Raw genomic sequence first — 16,765 nt, 5'->3', positions numbered from 1 at the left:
TAAATCTCTGATCTTCTTCAAGCATTATTCGATGAATCAATTACATATTGAGCGACGTAAGCTTTCTGATACACAACTTCCGCCTTTTATTTTATTATCAGCTCCAAGTTGTGTCCCGCATGTAGCAGGGTAGGTAAAGGGTGCCTAGTGTCAAGACACTTTGCTCCTCAATCTCCGCCGAATTCTGGAGGCTTTCTGTGTTGAGTGGCGGAACTCAACGCCGCGCTATACTTCGAAACCAGAGTGAAGAAATGAAAATATTAAATATTTCATTTTCTCGAGTATATAGATATTTCTCTGTTACTCCTGCTTTTACCGTAACATGCGTAAATTTAAATAACAGAGTATTGTTATTAAATTTTTCTCATAAACCATAATAATAATATTTATTATTATTTTTAATTACAAATGCCTCTATTATTTTAAGTCATTAATAATATTTGAACTTTTTGTTGCTAAACCACTTGAGCGTTTTCTTCGTGCCACATTTATATCAATGAAAAGATTTTCATTAATAAATCTCTTAGAGAAAGTAGTGATTCATCATAAAGAATGTGTTGATAGTCCTGCTAAGTGGATTTTGAATTGATTTATAAAATTACTATACAAAATAAATTTTCTTCTATATTGTTCAAGTTAATTGAAGAAATGTTTGATATTATCTTTACATATAATTGTATACATCTATTCATATATATAAAATTTTAGTACCTCTAGATGATTTCAAAATAAATGTGTTTTATCAAACACGTAAATAGTTATTCACACCATACTAACACACAAGTAAATAATTACAAAATTTTTATCCGTATGTATGTCTGTTTCTTTGGCGCTTACCATGGGAGTAGGTACACGTGGTGGGGCGGAGACCTATCTTAGAGATAAGCATAAAATGACATATATAATCAGCTTCACGCTGTATCCCGCACACGGCAGTGTAAGCAGAGGCAATCTAGTGCTAATACAATCCTTTACCAACTTTCCACCGAATTCTGGAGGCATTGTATGTTGAGTAGCAGAACTTAATGCCGCGCTTTGACTCGACACCAGAGCAAAGAAATGAAAATATAAATTTAAATAAATGTTCATTCCTCCTAGTGGGAATCGAACACACAACCAGTCGAATTTCCACTAACGCATTTTATATAATTATATAGATTTTAACCTATAATAAAAATATAATAATATAATACCTACAAATAAACTTCCACATTTTCCAATTTACATTTAAAACCATAACCTATTCAATGTAGTACTTTAAGCAATAACTTAGGTTTTATGTTTCTATAGAGAATCTGTAGAGGTTCATTCCATTGTGATCTCTTTACGAGTTATAAGAAGACGGAAGCAGTTATAGTGTATTGGTTCATAAGGAAAATAAACCAATACTCAATAGAAAGTAGAGTCGATGAGTCAAATGTCGATATTAACATATTTCTGTGTTTATGGCTGTGGTTGTTTTTATTATATGTTTTTGTTTTACGGAGAATGGAGAATTTACTTTTACTTCAAATTTAATACCTTTAACTCATTTTTATACCAAACGATTTATGGAAAAATGGCTTTGTGAACTTTTAGTACTTTTCTTAACAAAAACTACTACAGGGCTAAACTAATCTAAACCAGAAAAATAATGTAGAGTTTCTCTTCTTTTTAGCTTCACACTGTATCCCCCACATAGTAGGATAAACAGAGGAAACCTGAGAAGCTAGTGTTAAGAAACTTCCATTGAGACTCTTCCGTTCCCCACTTTCCGCCGAATTCTAATTATATTACGGGCTGTTGAGTGGTCGAAATCAACCCTGCACTTTGTCACATTAACAGAGCGAAAAAAGAAAATATTATATAGTTCATTTCCTCGAGTGGTAATCGAACCCACAACTAATCTCGTTACAGCCGCACGTTTGCCATCTTGCGCAAGCATAAACTAGATATATATTGGCTTTATAAATATAGGAGGCATATATGTCTAGGATATATGTATACAGGGTGGAATTGTCAGCACCACTTTAAATGAAACCACAGTTTTAACTACTCTATAAAAGCCTAATATAATTCGGAAAAAAAATAATTCCCAAAAATGAAAAAGTTATTTTTTCAAACAAAATAAATAATAAAATTATCGTTTTAAAATAAAACACCATTTGTATAGTATAACATAGGCACGCACACACTTACCTGTCAAATCGGAAACGTCGCACACGAGTCAACCTAGTCTAACATTGTTGTAACACATGGTTTAAATAAAAGATAATAAATATAAAACAAGTGCCCGACGGCATGTAGGCCCTTGGTAGATTTATGACTCCGAGAGAAAGTCCTTTAAAAGCATTACGAGAACCCTGCTGCACATGTTGGGGTACATGAACATTTGGATGTCGATGACAATAGGCTCGCTGATTTCCGACTTCCAGGGAATTTCATATAATAACTCCATGAGAAACAAAGCATCGTGGGAAACGAGCCAAAAGGGTGGGGACACCCGAATTTGTATTAAAGCCGACCAACCTTAAGGATAAGGCAATTCCACTACCAGCACTCTTATAGTTAAGAACTAGTTTTAATAATAATTGTATTTTTATTTTAATAAAATAGTTTTTAAATACAAAGTTTAAGATATTTTTTACTGGCGCCCATCGGTGGGGCCTAGCTAAGTGAACAAAACGCGCAATCATAAGTAATTCCGCAAAAAGTTTCGCGAAGTCTCTCAAGACTATGGCTAGGCAACGAAACCATATAAATACGTAAAAATACTGTTATCAGTGGAAGAAAATGATCAAGGAAGCTGCCGTCGTGAGCAATTCTGTAAGTACCAAGTAGCATTATCTTTGTCACCATTCCTTCCCATCTGAAACTCCCAACTTTTGTATAAAATAGCTATAGGAATACTAGTAGTGTTATTCACTCTCCTTCTGATAGTGAGAGTAGTGAAAGTAGCGCGAGTCAGTCGTCCTACCATTTCAGAGTCCCGTGTTTACATTAAACAATGGATCCAAAAACCTTACTTTCGTTCGTCCCTTCGTATAATGGCGATGCATTTACTTTATATAATTATATTAATTGTGCTAAGCAATGGCTACAGATAGTGGGTGGAGATACACCACAAAATATTATGTTATTATTAAGTAAATTAGAATTTAAAGCTGCTATATCAATATCTATGATCGAGCATGATTTTAAATGGAATAATATAGAATTAGCATTAAAAAGAGAATGCGGAGATAATAGAGATTTAAACACGTTATTAATAGAGTTAGCAAATGTTAGGAGAAAAGGTTTATATAAAGATTTAATATTCGAATTAAAACAAAAGTTATTTTTTATTAGAAGTAAATTATTAGATAAATACAGTGAAAAACTTTTAGTAGATGAGGTGATGGAGCCGTACATAAATACCGCCCAGAATACCTTAAGAAAAAGTTTACCGTATAATGACCAAATATATGTATCTAACTGTAATTTTAATGAAACAGCAACTAGAATATTGCAATTAGAAGCAGAAGGGAGATATGACAACTTTAAACAAAATTTTTATAACGTTGTACCGCCGCCGCGTAATGTACATCAAAATGCGTATTCGCAATATAAATCGAACTTTAATTATAACCAGAGACGTGCTTATCCGTCTACATCGCAATCGAATAATTTTCCGATGCGACATAATTATAATAATAATTTTTATAATAATAATAATTACAACCATAATAAAAATCAATGGACTCCGAATGCAAATATTTTTTTTACTAGGCCGCAGAATAGTTATTTTAAAAGAAATCAATATCATCCTAATACAAATAGGATCCCGCAGGAAATGGGGGATGTTTCAATGCAATCAGCCCCTCCATTACGTCCTGGTCAGGTTAATTTAGGGAAAGGTATTGTAGCTGAGGAAGTATTCCAGCATGAAAATAATTTTGATAATATTAATTTAAATTTTCACGAAGTTGCCGACCGCGATAAAACATCACATAGTATAGAACATGTGAAAGGTAAAGAGAATCACGTTGCAGATGCATTAAATATAATTGAAATAGTCCAGACAAGTTCGGATTCATTACAAGCCCATTGTGGTGAGGAAATGTCGTTAGACATTAAACCATGTGAAATGAAAATAGAAAATCCTGTAAATACTGAGTCCAATTCACTGCTTTCAGATAATAAACCATTAAGTAATACAATAGATTCATGCCAAAAAGACAGTGATAGTGGCATACCAATTATTAACAATTATCCACCGAAATGTTTAAGACGTGTAGTGTTTGAAAGTGCGCCTTACGAAAACGCGAAATATGAAAAAAGTATGTGGTATTTTTATATTCCACCAAATAATGAGGAAAAAGTTATTAAAAATTTTATGTTAGAATATTTAAGTAAAGAAAAATATGCGTTTATAATTCCTAATGAAGAATTATATTTTAAAGTTTCAGAAATATATAGGAAATATTTTGATCATAGTAAGTTTAAGCCAGTAAGATATACTAAGTCTTTAATAGAGATAGATAAAAAAGAGGAACAATTAGATTTGATTAAAGAGTGTCATTTATTAAATAATAAACATGCAGGTATTAAAAGTGTTTATAAGCAATTGCGAAAAAAATATTATTTTGAAAATATGCGAAAAATTATTAAGAAATATATTATAAATTGTGAATTATGTAGGAAACAAAAGAATTATAGGAATGATAGATTGAATAAACGAATTCAGCCTCCAAAAGTCTTTAAAATAGATGATAAGGTTTACTTAAAAAATTCAATGGTAGATAGGCACAAAACGAAATCAAGATTTCTGGGTCCATACAAAATCTTAAGTATAGAACCGCATAATAAATATAAATTAGAAATATGTAAAGCACATATATCAAAGTATACATATTATTTTAGAACATATTAAAATTAAATTGTTTTAGTAAATACTAGATTTTATTGTAAACTTAATTTGATTTTTTATTGATAATTGTGTAAAGTAGAATATAGAAAATATGAAATATTGTACCTATTATCCAATACAACCTTCCCTGTTCCTATCCTATAATGCGAACGGTAATTATAGCATACAATGGAAATGAAATATATGATGTCGAAGATTATACTGAACTAGAACATTAATATGCAAAGGAAATATTTAAAAAAAAGGGAATACTTGCGAATAGCAGAAGATGTCAAATGGTTTTTATTAAATATCCTGAGATCTGACAAGACAGAGAGTCTTCAGATAAAATCATCATTGGAAAAAGAATTACAGCTGATGAAGATGGAGAATAAATGAAATTCCAACATTTAACTATGAAAATCACGACATAGTATAATATGGTTGACAACTATTATAACTATTATTATATTGATATGCCTAATTTATGCTTAAATTCTCAGATCCAGGTTTCGATCGAAACATGTACTTCGAATTTGGAGGGGGACAGTCAACCTAGTCTAACATTGTTGTAACACATGGTTTAAATAAAAGATAATAAATATAAAACAAGTGCCCGACGGCATGTAGGCCCTTGGTAGATTTATGACTCCGAGAGAAAGTCCTTTAAAAGCATTACGAGAACCCTGCTGCACATGTTGGGGTACATGAACATTTGGATGTCGATGACAATAGGCTCGCTGATTTCCGACTTCCAGGGAATTTCATATAATAACTCCATGAGAAACAAAGCATCGTGGGAAACGAGCCAAAAGGGTGGGGACACCCGAATTTGTATTAAAGCCGACCAACCTTAAGGATAAGGCAATTCCACTACCAGCACTCTTATAGTTAAGAACTAGTTTTAATAATAATTGTATTTTTATTTTAATAAAATAGTTTTTAAATACAAAGTTTAAGATATTTTTACTCACGTATGTGAGCGTCACACGAAATACTGGTATGGATAAAAATCGTGAAATGAAAAAAAAATCCTATGTCCAAACTGTTGAGGTACCTTGATTAATTTCTTAGGTGTGGGTTTGAAATATATTACCCTATATGCAGTTTCAATAAAAGAAGCGCTGCCTCTTCCACCCTGTATATGCTAAGTATGCATATAAGTGTGAAATTTCTAATACATATTGGACAGACACTTAGACAGTAATTCATAGAAGGCGTGAAATGTGTTCTGCACCTGTCACCGTGACTGGTCTTTGAAAGGAGAACAATAATACGATGTGGCTCTGTAAACATACTGTCAGTTGCTATACAATATCGATAATGACTGTTTGTCAGCTTCACGCTGTATCACGCATTTAGCAGGATAGGCAGAGGGAGCTTATTGTTAAGACAGTGTCTTCCCACTTTCTGTGGAATTCTGGAGGCATTGCATGTTGAGTAGCGGAATTTAACGCCGCGCTATGTCTCGACACCAGAATGAAGAAGTGAAAATATGTATTAAATATATAATTTCCTCGAGTGAGGATTGAATTCGCAATCTAAAATTTCAACCCGCGCCTTTTGGAAACTGTCCAAAAAGAGCGGGTTCAAATAATAAGTTTTCTTAATAAGTTTATTCTTTCATAAATATGGAATAATAGTGATTAAACAATACATATATATGAAAAAGTCATTAAAATTCAGATCGAACTATAAAAATAAATTAGAAAGTACATGTGTGAAACTTCGAATAAGTATTAAGAAGTTTATTTCCATCACGTATAGTACTACAAATAGGCTGATAGTATTGCCCGCGGCTTTACAAGTCATTTACTAGTTTGTTTTTATTTTCATTCATATTATTCGTCTTGTGTACGGAGAAATTAGAGTAGGTAGTGTAGTACATAATTCATAATCACGTTTTTTTTATTAGCACTACAGACACGTGGTCCGTCCCGCTTTATATGTTATTGTTATATCTAATTTCTTAAATCATATATGTATACTAATTAGATATTATTTATAAATATAATTAATGCCTATCATAAGAAAATGTAATTTTTATCTGTATATTAATCAGCTTCACCCTATATCCCGCACACAGCAGGGTAGGCAGAGGGAACCTAGTTGAAATATACCGTTCCACACTCCGAATTTTGGCGAGACGTTTACGTTACGTCTACGTTTTAAGACGTTACGTATAGGGCTGCGGAACTCAACGCCATGCTTTGCCTCTACTCCAGAGAGAAGAAATGAAAATATTAAATATTTCATTTCCTCGAGCGGGCATCGAATCCATAACCTGTCGCGTTTACAGTCACACTATGTACCCCCGCGCCACGAGTGACCTCTAGCATCAAATTGAAGATTTAAATGTCGATTAAGATAAGAAATAAGTCCACCTTCCATTTAATTTAATGGAAATTAAGAACTAATAAAAACAAAAGAATAACGTTACTTAAATCATTTTCTCATTTAAGTAACATTATTCTTTTGTTTTTATTAAATTTGTTTTTCATGATATCGTGGCCTTTTTTTTTTACTTCGTGAACTTACCTTTGCGTGACCTACGTATACTCTAGTATACTACTTAACTGTTCATAGGAAATTAAAAACATATCAAAGTTACAAGTAACGCTGTTTTAGAGTGTTTTAGTCGTAAATTCAAATCCCGCGTAGAAAAAGATGAATATTATTATATAAATGCAGCGTTGAGTTACGCATCTAATACTCAATGTCTCCATATTATAACTAAAAGTCGATAAAGAAATATTTGTTACTTTTGTAAGTATCAAGAAATACAATAGCTTCTCTAAGTATAGCGTGTAAAACGAAAAAATATATACTCATAACATGTACAGACACGCGACACTTAATAATAATAGCGCGAAATAACAAAAAAGCAGACTCTTACTTTAACAATTTTCACATTTGTAATAACTCTATCAAAAACTATGAAATTTGACACTTTTTATTGATTTTCCTGTGAAATTCATTAAAGATTTAATAAACTTGAACTTTAATATTAATAAGCTTTCACTATGAAGCTTTAAACTTTCATTTTTTGGTAAAAATTATTAAAAACTTACCGCATTCCGCTAAATCCGGTTAATTTCGCCTTTGTACAAGTAACACGACATACACACACGCGTTGTAAGAGACTACTAAGCGATAGCTTTAGTGAGAGGTACTTCTTACATCTGAGATGTGGTTTGGGGCAGGGAAGTGTCGATATCGATGATATCTTATCGTTTATATATTATGCTTCTTCGTGTAGTTTGCGCTTCGCGATATACGCACAAAGAAGGTAGTGTTAAAACACTTTGATCTTTATTTCTGTCTATTGCAAGTTGGTGGTGAAAACTAAAGTTATGTTGTGTCTATACAGACTGTGGAATAAAAATATCGAACTTGTATTCATTTAAAAAAACACAATTCCCAAGTACTCGTACTCGTACTCGTACACAAAGGAAAGGTGGCTTTAATATTTTTAGCTACCCGTTTTGTCATATGAATAATGAAGGAATCAATTCGTTAAACTTCTTTCTCAATAGAAAGAATCATGTTAGTTGTAAAAAAATAACCACACGTCATTACTCATTTACAGATGACGAATTGTATAGTCGATATATTAATAATTAAAAAAAAGTAAAATACGCTTTTATTCACCGCACTAAACAGCATGTAATGAGCACAAACTCATTCGATATAGCTGAATGCATGTACAAAATTGCGTATTATGCTGTCGACTGACGAGGAGATCTGTTCGATGGAGCCAATTCAAACCAAGTCAATTGACTGTCATAGTCGATTTCTTTTTTTATATAAAATTGATATAGTCATTTCCTACTGAATAAGTAATCTTGAAAAGTAAAGTCACATATAAAGACGAGAAAACGAAGAATCGAAGAAATTCTTTGTGGTATCTCGCTGATGATATAGGAAAAATATATAAATAATACTATTATGTTAAATAATATTATTTAGTACACTGAAGAATAGCGATATAAAGAAAATAATATTATACAAGATATAACAAACTTATTAGTTACGTGTTAAGTTTTGCCACCTAGTGAACAAAGCGAATTATGTTTTTTATTAGTGTTTCTTTTAATTTTCTTGCCTTTGTTCTATTAAAATGTGAAATACAAAATATTTTTTAAAATTTTATCGATATTACTTACAAACACCACTAGTGTCGTGGTTTGCCAAACCATGTTCAAGAGCAAGGTGAAGATCTGGGTCTTTGACCGCAAATCAGAAGCCAGTGTCACGCTATAGTTAATCTTAGTTTGCGGGTAATCTTTGGTTTATTTAATAACTGAAATTAAATAAATTCAGGCAGTGGGATGGTATCAGTTTATAATAAAAGAAACCTTATTATTACAGGTTATATCGTATTTTTGGTTGACATATTATTGATAAGTATGACATGTGATTGAAGTCTTCCGTTTAATAGTGGGTTATACATATTTTTTTTTAATTTTCTATATTTATTTATAAAACAATGGTATATGTATACTTAGACACGAAGTAAAAATAGTTTAAACTAAAGTTACTGGTACGCAACACCAGGCAGTCGTGGCTGCGAATATAGTCGGTCACTAGTCATAGAAAAATTATATTTTCTTTATATTAATATTTACATAAATTGTACTTGTATTGTCCTTGACATACTTTAAAAAAAAATTCTTTCTTTTTTATATAAGTACGTGACTGAAAAAAAGTAACGTATAAAATTTTTATTAAGTTTTATAGTAATCATAAAAAAAATAAACAATAAACTGATATTAAAATGATTTTTCTGTGGATTGATAGTATTATGGTACACTCCGTCGTAGATGGATCCAATAATAAAATAGGAACGTTATCAGACAGTTTGAGGCCAGTCCTGGCGTAGGGGAATAAAGAGAGCTTGCGGGTTCGATTCCCACACGAGGGAATAAAATAATTAACAACGAGGCAAAGCGCGTGTTGAGTTCCGCCACTCAACACGCAATGCCTCCGGAATACGGCAGTAATTGGGGAACCAATCTGATTAATAGTAACGGAATGTCTTGACGTTAGGTTGCCAGGTACCCTTTGACTACCCTACTATGTGCGGGGTACAGCACGATGCTAAAATAGTTGAGGCAAATCACACAAAATCTTGACATAAAGACGCCAACTGATTTTTATGTAATGTCCCTGCTCTGATAGGACATAAGAGGAACCGCAGAAAGCGAAGAGTCTTCTAGGTTCTTAACTCTAGAAACCAAACATCATGCTGAAAAAGATAAGTTGCTAAAATCTGTTAAAAGAGTGAAATAGTCGAGTACTAAATAGTATATAATATATATGTAACAAAATTATACGCACCTATTTATATTCAAAATAGTTTTATTTAAATATGTTATATTTACAGTAAAAATGAGATAAGATATAACAGAACAGTTATGTAAAAAAAATAACTAATTAAAATAACGAGCTTCTTGAATATAATGTGCACTAAATTTTTTTATATATTTGTATAATATATCTTAAATTAATTACTTGTAGATTGTAGGTAGACTATTAAGATATGAAAAATTACCATATTAGAAATAGATTAATTTATGAGTTTTATAGAAAAACCACCTATGGAAAAGTTATGGAAAATCCAACATTGGAGTGGTGGAAGATTGATTTTTAGTCCTAACATCTAAGGTATAGCGCGTACTAGTGATTTTTGTCACCGTGACTGTTGCGTCACTGTCACCGTGTACATTACACTTAATGAAGGTGCGCGCATTTGGATACGTGACAATTGGGTGACTTTTTGTCCGCGGAGGACGGCAACACGCCGGTGACGCAACTGTCACCGCGTCCATAGATTTGTATGGCCGTGCGCGCATTAGCAACTAAATGTCACCTCCCCCTTGCGGTTTCCATACTAGTCGTCATCCGCATAAACATGAAACAGCAGCGTGTTGCATTGCAGCACCGAATTTTTATTTCAAGAATTGCGTCAAGTTCATCACCAAGGTAAAACGTGTGTTTTCATGAAGATGAAATAGACAATGACAATACTGATTGACGAAATTGAGTTGAGGCCATTGCTCTATGACAAATGAAAAGTTGAAAGCCAATATTTTCTACGTTTGCTTTTTTTTCTATTTCTTAATATAAGTGCACAGACAACCATCTCTTCGAGATCCGTTTAACACTAGAAGCGCCGCCGTCCCATTTTTGTCCCAAACGCAAGTTTGATTGTATATAACTTTTTTATTTGTTAATTTATGTTGATGAAATTTTTTTACTATTACCAATTTTACACCTTTATTTAATTAAAAATATAAATAATTTCATACCAGTCATACTTTTTGAAAAAAAATTAGATATACCTAGAACTGCCGCTGGGTCATTTTTGTCCCGCCATTATTATTTTATTATTTGAGGGTATAATTTGACATATTTTCATGCCTCGGGGACGAGGTGGAGGTGAAAGGGCGATGCGGGGGCGGAAAAAAATTGAATAGTAGGTTTAGCAGTCAATGCCTAAGTTTTTAGTGTTCTGTAGGTTTTAAGGAAATAAAAAACCCTTATAAGATCATTTTTCTGTCCATCCGTCTGTCTGTGCCTTTATCTCAGGAATGCTTGGACAAATCGAGTTGATATTCATATGAGTATATGAATATCAACTATATGACGCTCTACAATCCCTTGATTTCCTGAAAAAGCGCCCTTAAAAAAAGATATGACCATTTATATAGTAAAAAACGTGTATTTCGACACTATAAAGGGAATCAAATTAATAAGGTACTTTCAGTTAACTTAGAATTATGAAATTTGGCAGCTAGCATCTACATGTAGTACTAGTACAAGAAAAAATCTGAAAACTATACATTTATGTATAAATCTTAAAAAATAATAGCCTGAAAAGTAGGGTAAAATTGGTGTCAATACGAAATTTTGCCGCTAGTTCAAGTGAGGTATCAGATGAAGGGATAACTAAGTTAGGCTTGAATTTCAGAAAAACACTCGATACCAAATGTGGGCAATTGTAGGGTAGGTAGAGGGAACCTGGGAACCTAGTGCTATGCACTCCGCTGGCATTTTCCGCCGAATTCTGGAGGCATTACTATGCAATGTTATAAATCATCTGTGATGTGTCACTGATGAAGAATATATTAATGCATTACTTGGCCTAATAATAATATTAACTAATTTCAATAACTTAAAATTTTGTAAGAGTTATTCAGTTAGTTGTCACGACCTTAGAACGTATTTGAAATATTTGATTCTTTCTTTGTGTTTTGTTTTTTGGTACTTTTATACTTGTTAAAGAATAAGAATTGATTATTAAAGATGGTCTACATATTTTACGCATTATTTTAATAATATTTTTTTTGTATTATACCAACAATCAACATAATAAGTAGAATGGGACAAATTTGTCACGACGGCGGTTCAAGGGGGGTCTCAATCTTCGGCACTTCTAGTGTTAATCAAATGTAAAAAATTTCGTCACTGTCATCGCAAGTGCGCGCAGTGGCGAAAAGTATGATGACATGTCAGTGACAAAAAGTTTATTGTCACCGTGACAAAAGTCATCAGTGCGCGCTAAGCCTTAGGCTTTAAATCTATTCGGGGCAGACATAGTTCCGTTTTTGACAGATTACACGTACCGTGAGAAATCTTCTTAATTATTTAATTTTTTGTGTTTTTTTACTAAAATTTCATAGATATATTTAAGTAGGTAAACATTTTATACTGCTATATATATGCTGTTATTATTGAAAATATTATTTAAGCATCAAATAAATGGATAATTTGTAAATTAAGTACTTACTAATTAATTTAATTTCTTTTTGTCTCGCCTTTGACAAACGAATTCGCTTTATTTCTTAAAATTTTTAAGATAAAACTTAAAAAAAACTATCCTATTCAAATGACCCAACTGACTCATTTTTAAGAATAGAGATCTAGAAATTTACATTGTATACATAATTTTTATTAATAAAAAAAATATTATTCGAAAACATTTTTTATTATTAAATTGTATTTAAGCTCTTTCAACAGTAAAATTAACTAATATAAAATAAAAATATATAAATTAATTGACGACAAATAAAGAAAATATCATCATAAGTAAATAAAATCAACAATATATTCCGATACCGGGAATCGAACCCGAGCCTCCTGGGTGAGAGCCAGGTATCCTAGCCACTAGACCATATCGGATAATGATGTAAGTTCCAAATTATAAAATATTTTATATGTATTTTCCTTTTAAAATTTTCCCAGAGAGTAGAAAAAAATACTCAGTGTCAAGACACTTCGTTGTTTCGTTAACACACTGTTATTGATACAGTGTTGAACAACAGTGTGAAAACAGCAAGGATTTATAATTTTTATAGCTTATTTATTAAAATATTTTTCTTTTAATTTAATTAAATTGAAAAATATTCTTAAAATGAAAAAAAAAATTGAGATTTACAAATATAATAGGTATTAGTATAAAATAAAATATTTTGTTGTTGTTAAACAATTTTTAAAACTAATAAAAAAAACAATATTATTGGTATATTATATTTTTGTTAAATATCTTGTACTTATAATTTAAGATTACTTTTACAACTGAAAGCGGCATCTTTCTTCTCTGTATAAGTAAAGCTTATGGTATTATGTAACTCGAACTCAAGCTATAGATGGCGTTAACAAATTATTTGTTAGTCTTGATTTTTAAACAAAATATATATGTAATTCAAATAATAAATAATGTGATAATAAAATAAACTAAAAACATAATAATAAAAGTTTCATTTTATAGAATAGATGTGATAAATTTAATCTTTCTTTAATTATGTTTATATAAGTCATGACATAGCAACTAGCGGAAAACTAATATACGAATCAATATTTTTTTCCTCTATGTAGTACTGCATATTTTAAATAGATGGCGCTGTATTGGTAATATTAATATGGCCAACTAAAACTAGGTTCCTTCTTCCATATGCGGGATACAGCTCGAAATTGAACCAAAATTTAAAATATAGGATAAATAATATACTTAATAGGTATATATATTTTTTAAAAACAAATTCTTTAAAAAATAAAAAAAAAATCACCATTTAATCAATAATATTCTGTAACACTAATAGACTGGGATCCGGCCGTTGAATCCTGCATAAACGAGTTTTCTTAATTAAACCTATATTAATGAATAATACATGATTAGTAGAACAGATTACACCTGGGTTGCCTGGAAGAATCCTGCCGCAATCACCTTTAATTTCATTTTTTCGTAACTCGTTTTTGGAGATAATTGCACCAATACGTTTTTTATATGAATCGCACATCATTTGAAAGATAATCGCATAAGGAATTGGAAAATTAAGGGTTGCCAGCTCTCAGTCTGCCGCAAGTCTAGGGTTGCCTGGTTTAAAGATGTCACTAAATGTTAATAATTTGCACTCATGTGTTTTTTTAATGAATTATATATCAAATTAAAGCTTATTTTTTTCTGAACACTATAAAACAGGGTTGCCTGGAAAATTCCTGCCGCAAACTGGGGTTGCCAGCGTTTGAAATATTTTATTCCGGTTCCGTTTGACTATGAGAATAGACGATGAAATGCGCGGTCTGCCCCATGTTTTAAAGTAAAATATTATATAATAGAAGGTCAATCTTAAAATCAATGTTTATTCTAATTGTTCACCTGTTAAATGACGATTTTAATCATATTAAGTACATGTAGAAAACTATTTAAAGATGAAATCATCCTTATTTTTCAAGTAAAATAATGAATGTATAATATTGAGTCTTTGCAAAATCTATTTTCTAAATACTAATATTTATTTAAATTACCATTTTGAAACAACTAAATTATCTAATTAAATAAATGTTTACAAATATCGATCTACTATAAGCTATCAATATACATACATATACATCATGTTTCCTTAATATAATGAAGGGTGACCATTATTGCGGATATTTTTTAAATTAATTATATTGAAAAATATATTTCAATGAACTCTCTGTCTCTCTCTCTCTCTCTCTCTTCATCCTCTACTTGTTTGATTTGACAACGCTTGCCGCAACTTTTTTTTTCTCACGCAACTTTTAATAATTAGCATAGGAAAAAAAAATATATATATAATAGAATTATAATAAACAAAACTAAGTTAGCAAAGGTTAATTCCAAGAAAATTCGGCAGTAATGCCGACTAATAAACGCTATTTACGATTTATGACCAGGAGTCGGCAAATATCAATTAGTTAGTTCGCTATTTTTTACTATAGATAAACATTTTGCAGCGCGAAACAAAGCAAACCACATGCAATAAAATTATTTTCGAAGATGTATTGTTTCTAAATGCAATAAAAGTGCAGATGGCCAAATGAGATGTTTTGAGCACATTGCTTGCGTTTTAAGTTAAAAGAATTGTTCTTATAATTATAATAAAGCGCAATCACTCCTAACGTCCCTAACTTAGTGTAATCAAAACTGAGGCAACTATCCCACTGCCACAATTGTCTAGATTTTATTCTGTATTAGAAGTTATTTACATAGATAAAAATATATAATATTAAACATTAAAGTATACTTACGTTTTGCATTAGAAAATAATTAAAAAATACTTCTTTATATTTTTGTTTTAAAACAATGAACTTTTTGTAACACTGTAAATGATAACCGTGCATTGTGTCACTATTAAAAAAAATGTCACTGTATTTAAAATTCATTTTTTGGCGAAACAATAGCATAATTTTACACTTTTGGAGAGATTCCTCGTTAAATTCTATCACATTTTCACTCCGGCCGCACAAAAAACACACATACATCTTCATTTTTGTCAAGCAAAAACGTCTTTACTCTAAAACGAAAGGTAAGTAACTGAGTAATATGCTCAAAAACAACTCATTTGGCCATCTGCACTTTTATTGCATTTAGAAACAATACATCTTCGAAAATAATTTTATTGTATGTGGTTTGCTTTGTTTCGCGCTGCAAAATGTTTATCTATAGTAAAAAATAGCGAACTAACTAATTGATATTTGCCGACTCCTGGTCATAAATCGTAAATAGCGTTTATTAGTCGGCATTACTGCCGAATTTTCTTGGAATTAATCTTTGCTAACTTAGTTTTGTTTATTATAATTCTATTATATATATATATTTTTTTCCTATGCTAATTATTAAAAGTTGCGTGAGAAAAAAAAGTTGCGGCAAGCGTTGTCAAATCAAACAAGTAGAGGATGAAGAGAGAGAGAGAGAGAGAGACAGAGAGTTCATTGAAATATATTTTTCAATATAATTAATTTAAAAAATATCCGCAATAATGGTCACCCTTCATTATATTAAGGAAACATGATGTATATGTATGTATATTGATAGCTTATAGTAGATCGATATTTGTAAACATTTATTTAATTAGATAATTTAGTTGTTTCAAAATGGTAATTTAAATAAATATTAGTATTTAGAAAATAGATTTTGCAAAGACTCAATATTATACATTCATTATTTTACTTGAAAAATAAGGATGATTTCATCTTTAAATAGTTTTCTACGTGTACTTAATATGATTAAAATCATCATTTAACAGGTGAACAATTAGAATAAACATTGATTTTAAGATTGACCTTCTATTATATAATATTTTACTTTAAAACATGGGGCAGACCGCGCATTTCATCGTCTATTCTCATAGTCAAACGGAACCGGAATAAAATATTTCAAACGCTGGCAACCCCAGTTTGCGGCAGGAATTTTCCAGGCAACCCTGTTTTATAGTGTTCAGAAAAAAATAAGCTTTAATTTGATATATAATTCATTAAAAAAACACATGAGTGCAAATTATTAACATTTAGTGACATCTTTAAACCAGGCAACCCTAGACTTGCGGCAGACTGAGAGCTGGCAACCCTTAATTTTCCAATTCCTTATGC

General features: G+C 31.1%; 1 protein-coding gene and 1 non-coding gene across 2 annotated transcripts in view; both read right to left on the bottom strand.

Moving 5' to 3' along the window:
• Positions 1 to 8,008, bottom strand: part of Osi17 (DUF1676 domain-containing protein Osi17) — a 35,854-nt gene extending 27,846 nt beyond the window's left edge. Inside the window, exon 1 of the mRNA XM_085203387.1 lies at positions 7,939 to 8,008. The gene's annotated coding sequence lies outside the window, so the exon portion shown is untranslated. The remainder of the gene's footprint in view (positions 1 to 7,938) is intronic.
• A 4,971-nt stretch (positions 8,009 to 12,979) lies between these two features.
• Positions 12,980 to 13,051, bottom strand: TRNAE-CUC (transfer RNA glutamic acid (anticodon CUC)). The gene has a single exon. It is a non-coding gene; the product is annotated as a tRNA-Glu (tRNA).
• Between the last annotated feature and the right edge of the window lie 3,714 nt (positions 13,052 to 16,765).

The sequence above is a fragment of the Heliconius melpomene genome, chromosome 19 (genome assembly GCF_056956725.1).
Source record: "Heliconius melpomene rosina isolate 202511_hmr_F chromosome 19, ASM5695672v1, whole genome shotgun sequence".
In the NCBI taxonomy this organism is placed as follows: domain Eukaryota; kingdom Metazoa; phylum Arthropoda; class Insecta; order Lepidoptera; family Nymphalidae; genus Heliconius; species Heliconius melpomene.
The sequence above is the reverse complement of the archived record's forward strand: the minus strand, read 5'-3'. Positions and strand labels throughout refer to the sequence as shown.